Here is a 6959-nt window from a genome sequence, read left to right as displayed (position 1 = left end):
AATTAATGTGAATCTAGAGTGCTACCTTGAGCCAATATGCCTGCCCTGACAGAAATGCAGATTCAATTCCTCGTAAGGAGGGTCTCCAGGTTGGGGAAAGGTGTGTCACCATGTCACCTCAGCACAAGTATCTCAAATCTCTTCTTCACTCAGATTCCCTGTTCATCAATAATTATTTGGATTGTAATTTGATTTTCCTTTTCCAAGTCATTTTTCCTATCCTGTTTCCTCGAGTAACAGAACTCTGAGACAAGTTTTATCTTTTCATTTATAAATATGTCTGTGTGTGTGTGTGTGTTTACGTCACACACACAGTAGCAAAAGACAGTTCTGTGTGAGTCTGGCAGCATGAGGCACCTGTCTCTAGACACCAATGCTCCCAGTCTAGTACAAGATGCAAAGACCATTGCTGAAACACATTCTGCCTAATGACTAAAGGATCTGTAGACAATCCCTGGCAATGCCTTTCAAAACTTCCCTGCAACTGAGTACAGATAAAGAAGTAAGTCTGGACATCAAAATACATATTTGATCAAAAGGAAAAGATCCCAAGCAACTGCCATCTTCATATGCATCTCTCTCTTTTGGATATTGAGGATGCTTTAGAATTAATATGGAGTCTAGGCAATCCTGCCCCTCTGCTTTCCCATAGAAATAGATACTTCCCATAGAAACAGAGCCACTCCCTCTTTGGGGGAGAAGGAGTGGCTTCAGCTATTGGCTTCTCTCTAAATCTCATCAAGTTCTACAACCTGCCATTGCTGCCTTTCTTACAACAATCATTCTGCTTGCACAGGATCAATTTCATCTTAGGACAGAATCATCAAATCTGAGTAATTATTGAACACTGTGGTCACTAATAGTTGATCCTAGAACACAGAGAGTTTTAAAAGTACACCAGAGGAAGCTATTTTATAATGCAACAGAAGCGCCACTTGCTTACTTGGCTAATTGAGGAGATAACTTTCATAATGCCCTAAAGATTGATATCCATGTTTTGTTTCACCCCCAATTAAATGTATGTAACTATCTGTAAAGGGAGGAGAGAAAGTGAGAACAAAAGCAAGGCCAAATGGGCAAACAGACGTCAAAGGAAATATGTACTTCAGCCAAAATTTGGGATTATAGTATCCCTTATCTAGGTGGCAGGTTTTGTTGCTACTGAGAGAACATGGTAAAGCTCTCCTTTTCCACTGAAGGATCCCAAAGGCCTGGTATGATGAGCTGGGAGCTTGGCCTTTGCTGGTAGCACCTGTTGCATACTCAGAATTTTCTAGTCTTTTTTTTTTTTTTATTTTGCATCCGACAAAGGTCCAATATCTATCATCCATAAAGAATTAAATCAACAAACAGAAAACAAACAACCTCATTAAAAAGTGGGAAAGGGACATGAACAGATGGTTTTCAAAAGAAGACATACAAGGGACCAACAAGCATAGAAAAAACGCTCTACATCACTAATCATTAGAGAAATGTACACTGAAACCACAATGAGACACCATCTCACACCAGTCAGTATGACTATGTTAAAAAGTCAAAAAATAACAGATGCTGGTGGGGTTTTAGAGAAAAGGGAATGCTTACACACTGCTGGTGGGAATGCAAATTAGTTTGGCCATTGTGAAAAGCAGTTTGGTGATTTCTCAAAGAACTCAAAGCAAAATTAACATTCAACCCAGCAATTTCATTATTGACTATATGCCCAAAGAAATAAAAATCATTCTACCAAAAGGACACGTGTACATGTATGTGCATCACAACACTATTCGCAATAGCAAAGACTTGGAATCAATCTAAATGCTCATCAATGGTGTACTGGAAAAAAAATGTGTTGCATATGCACCATGGAATACTACACAGCCATAAAAAATAATGATATCAGCCAGGCGTGGTGGCTCATGCCTGTAATCCCAGAAATTTGGGAGGCTGAGGCAGGTGGATCACCTGAGGTTGGGAGTTCGAGACCAGCCTGACCAACATGGAGAAACCCTGTTTCTACTAAAAATACAAAATTAGCCAGGTGCGGTGCCCAGCTACTCAGGAGGCTGAGGTAGGAGAATTGCTTGACCCAGGAGGCAGAGGTTGCAGTGAGCTGAGATCCCACCACTGCCCTCCAGCCTGGGCAACAAGAGTGAAACTCCATCTCAAAAAAAAAAAAAAAAAGATACCAAGTCCTTTGAAGCAACATGGATAAAGCTGGAGGCCAGTATCCCAAGCAAATTAACACAGGAACAGAGCTCTCACTTATGAGTAGGAGCTGAACACTGAGTACACATAGACACACAAAAAAGGAACACACAAAAAAAGACACACAGACACTGGGACCTACTTGAGGGTGGAGGGAGAAAGGAGGGTGTGGATCAAAAATCCACCTATCAGGTACTATGCTTATTGCCTGGGTGGCAAAATAATCTCTCCACCAAACCCGTGTGACATGCAATTTACCTACATAACAAACCTGCACATGTACCCCCGAACATAAAATAAAAGTTAAAAATCTAAGTGATGGCTGGGCGCGGTGGCTCAAGCCTGTAATCCCAGCACTTTGGGAGGCCGAGACGGGCGGATCACGAGGTCAGGAGATCGAGACCATCCTGGCTAACACGGTGAAACCCCGTCTCTACTAAAAATACAAAAAAACTAGCCAGGCGAGGTGGCGGGCCCCTGTAGTCCCAGCTACTCCGGAGGCTGAGGCGGGAGAATGGCGGAAACCCGGGAGGCGGAGCTTGCAGTGAGCTGAGATCCAGCCACTGCACTCCAGCCCGGGCGACAGATAATACATCCATCACAAAACAGAATTACACTGATTTTCCTTCTATATGTGTGTAACAAAATCTTTTAGGAAAGTAAAAATCCAGTGTCTCCCCCCGACCCCCACCCAATATTTTAGGATAAAATAGAAGCATTGAGAAAACGTGTGATACTTAACTGTAGTTTTGTGAATTTCAGAGCAGAAAGTAGGAGCTAAGTCAATTAGCACAACAGACAAATGTGAAGAAGAGAAAGAATAAAGTATAGCTAGATATAACAGAGCAGAAAATCACTGAAATTTAATCTGTTAATTGTTTTATGCAACTCATTGTGCTCTTCCCACAGATACTGTCAGATCAAGGAGAAAAATAACAGAGTCACATTGCTTCCTAAAGAAATAGTCCAATGTCTTTAATAATCAGAGATTCAACATTCAGCTTCTAAGGAAGGATTGACTCTTCCTGATTCCTTGGAAATTAGTCTTAATAACCACAGACAGAAGAACTCATAGCAATAAGCCAGGGTGAAATTTTTAAAATATTTTATTCTAGAACACACAAAAAGTACAGCAGTGATCTCATGCTCATGGAATTCACTGATCTTGCCACATTCCACACCATCCTGAAGCCACTAGCTTGACAGGATGGTGGAATGGTCTTTTTGAACACTCAGTTATAATGCCAGTTAGATGGCAATACCTTGCAAGGCTTGTACAAGGCCCTCCAGGAGGCTGTATATGCTCTGAATCAGCATCCAATATATGGTACTCTTTCTCTCAGAGCCAGAAGTCACAGGTCCAGGTATCAAGGGGTGGAGATGGGAGAGGCACCATTTCCTATTCACTCGTAGTAACCCACAAACAAAATGTATGCTTCCTGTTCATTAGACTTTATGCTCTGTTGGCTTAGACGTCTTAGTCCCAGAGGTAAGAATACTTCCAACAGGAGATACAACAATACTTCCATTAAACTAGAAGTTGAGACTGCCACTTTGGGCTCCTCATGCCTCTGAATCAACAGCCAAGAAGGGAGTTATGATGTCGGCTGCGGTGATTGATCCTGACTACCAAGGGTAAATAGGACTACTACTCCCCAACAGAGATAAGGAAGAGAAGTCTGAAATACAGAAGATCCCTTAGGGCATCTTTTAGTATTACCATGCCCTGTGATTAAGGTCAATGGGAAACTACAACTACCCAATCCAGGTAGGATTACAAATGACCCAGACTGTTCAGGAACGTAGGTTTGGGTCACCCCACAGGTAAAGAGCCACAATGAGCTGAGGTCCTTGCTGAAGGCAAAGAAAATACAGAATGTGTAGTAGCAGAAGATAGCTATAAATACCAGTTACAACTACATGACCAGTTACAGAAACGAGAATTGTAATTTCATGAGTATTTCCTTCTCATTTTGTTATGAATATATTTGGTGTACATGGATCTATATTAAGCAAATATATTTGCTTTATTTCTGATCTTATTTCCTTATCATGTAAGATGATATGTATTAACTTTATATCAGTATTTAACTATCGCTAATTTTACATCATAGTATTCAAGTGTGACTTGTAGGATATGTGTGTGTGTGTGTGTGTATGTGTGTGTATGTAACTTGTACATAGTATTCAAGTGTAACCTGTAGAGTATCAGAAGAGTAAATGTCACTGAAAGACTTTACCTTCTCTTCTGAGGAAAGGATTAGTATTCCTTGTGTACACAGGATCTTCGTATCATGGTATGTGGAATTATGGCCTTGTTTTTGTCTTTATTTGAAGGTTAGGAATGGTTTAAGGAGATTCATATGGGTGCCAAGCTTACAAGGAGTAGATTGTGATGGTTAATTTTACGTGTCAACTTGACTGGGCTAAGGGATACCCAGATTGTTGGCAAAACATTATTTCTGAGTGTGTCTGTGAGGGTGTTTCTGGGAGAGATTAGCATTCGAATGGGCAAACTGAGTAAAGAAGATTGCACTCACTAAGGTGGGTGGAGGTAATCCAATATGTAAATGGAACAGAAATGTGGAAGAAAGGTGAATTTGCTTTTTTTCTTTGGTGGAACTGAGACATCCAAGTTCCTCTGCCTTTGGACATATATAATCCTGGTTCTCAGGCCTTCAGACTCAGACTGGGACTTATACCATCAGCTCCCCTTTTTCTCAGGCCTTTGGACTTGGAATGAATTATACTACCAGCTTTCCTGGTTCTGCACCTTGCACATGACAGACCATGGGGCTTCTCAGCCTCTATAATCACATAGGCCAATCCCTATAATGAATTTCCCCATATATATCTATATTATTGTGGGGCTTCTTGGCCCCCATAATCACATGAGGCAATTCCTATCATAAATTTCCTCTATCTATCTATCTATCTATCTATCAATCATCTGTCTATCCTATTGGTTTTATGTCTCTGAGGAACCCTGACTAATATCCCAGGGTAAGAAATCTACAGAGATGTGAAAAACTTTGCCCTATTAAAAAAAAAGCATCAGCTACTAACCAGCTGGTACAGAATTGAGTGGATCCCTAAATCTTAGTAAGGTCTAGGTTCAATGAACTTGCAAAGAGAGAGAGTTTGAAGTTAAAAGCATGACTACAGCTTGTGCGAGCAATAACTATTGTTGACATGTGGTGTGATGATGCTGTAGTAATCAGAGAAAATCTTTTTCACAAGCTCCCACCTGGATTTTTAAAACATTTCAGTGGAAACAACCAAGTGTCAGTCTTTCAGCAGCTGACTGCTTGCTTCACCTTTCTTTCTTTCTCCAGCAGTCTACTTTGCAGTCTACTTTGGATCTTTCACTATCCCTTAGCAACTCCTCCAGCATTGTGAAAAATACAGATGAAATTCAAATCAAGCCATTTTGCCTTCAACTGCCAGTTCGATAAGGCAAGAAAATGGACATATTACAAACTTATTTTTATAGTAGTTATCCATAGAATAATTGTAATTATCCCCACATTCATGGTAGTAACATCTGCTTATTACACCACTGTCCTTTTCCAACCATTATATTTGCAGTCTATCACTTCCTGAATGTGAAAGTAATAATCTATCCCCCGAGGAAACCAAGGATTATTATTGCCATTCTTTGTTTGTTTAGACCAAGAAACACAGCCAAACTCCAGTTTTTGCCTAAGGGTAAATCTTTTGGGATTCATGAATATGGATTAAAAGTAGTGTGTGGTGAAGATTATAATGATCTCTAGTCTCCTGACAGTAAAAGGTGATTTGTTCCAAGTCAGTGACTACGTGGGACTTTCATATTCGCTTCAGCATTGCACAGCAAAAACAGCACTGGATTGGGAGTTAGAAACCCAGGTTCTAACCCTGTCTGTGCTACTCCTCACGCTCCTTGCAGAAGTCATATAACTTCTCCAGACTTTATGCCTCTTTCTAAATTTTAATTCATACTCTAGCTAAGGTCTCTCCTAGCTGTGACCTTCTTTGAGTCCTTCCCTCTAGCAACTCTATGCTTCCACTAACCAAAACTTGGAAAAGTGCAAGATTCAACTTTGGAGACTTAAAGGCGATTGCGACCTTTGCCAAGTTGGGAATCACCTACAGCTGTTACTCTAGCCTTGCACCTCTAGGGAGACAGTCAGTCAGAAAAGTTTCCTAATAAATAGGGCTAGCCCTGGGCTAAGCAGTCAGATAGGTGGAATTTGCATTTTCCACTCCTCCCAATTTCTATTTCAGAGTACCCTTCGTGCCAGGCAATTTTCTTATATCCCGCAGGACCAGCCTTTAGCAGTCAACTAAACCGTAGGATGTAGGTGGCCGATAAGCCTAAGGTAGGATTTCTTCTAAAAACTATGTTGGAACAGAAGATTCTTCAAGAATGAAAAAGACCCAACAGTGTTCCCAGCATGTGCCTCTCTTTTAGACTTCCCTTCCACCCATCCAGTTACTGAGGCCCAATTCTTAAGGGCTATCCTGGGTTCATCTTTCTAGCATACCCACCATGTAGTCCACCAGTAAATCCGGTCAGCTCCATTACTGAAGAAGATCCAAAACCCAACTGTTCTTCATCATACCGATTATTATGATTCTAATTAAAGCCTTTGCCTTTGCATTTGAGGGGTAGTATATACAGAGAAATAAAGGATACGCAAAGAGAAGCAGGCTTGGTTTAATGCAGAAGTCAGTAGACACTAGAAAGAATTTGTTTTCTGAGAAGGAACGCCATGTATATATAACAACTT

Source organism: Trachypithecus francoisi, unplaced genomic scaffold (genome assembly GCF_009764315.1).
Source record: "Trachypithecus francoisi isolate TF-2019V2 unplaced genomic scaffold, Tfra_2.0 Lachesis_group0, whole genome shotgun sequence".
Lineage (NCBI taxonomy): Eukaryota > Metazoa > Chordata > Mammalia > Primates > Cercopithecidae > Trachypithecus > Trachypithecus francoisi.
This window is presented reverse-complemented; position numbering follows the sequence as displayed.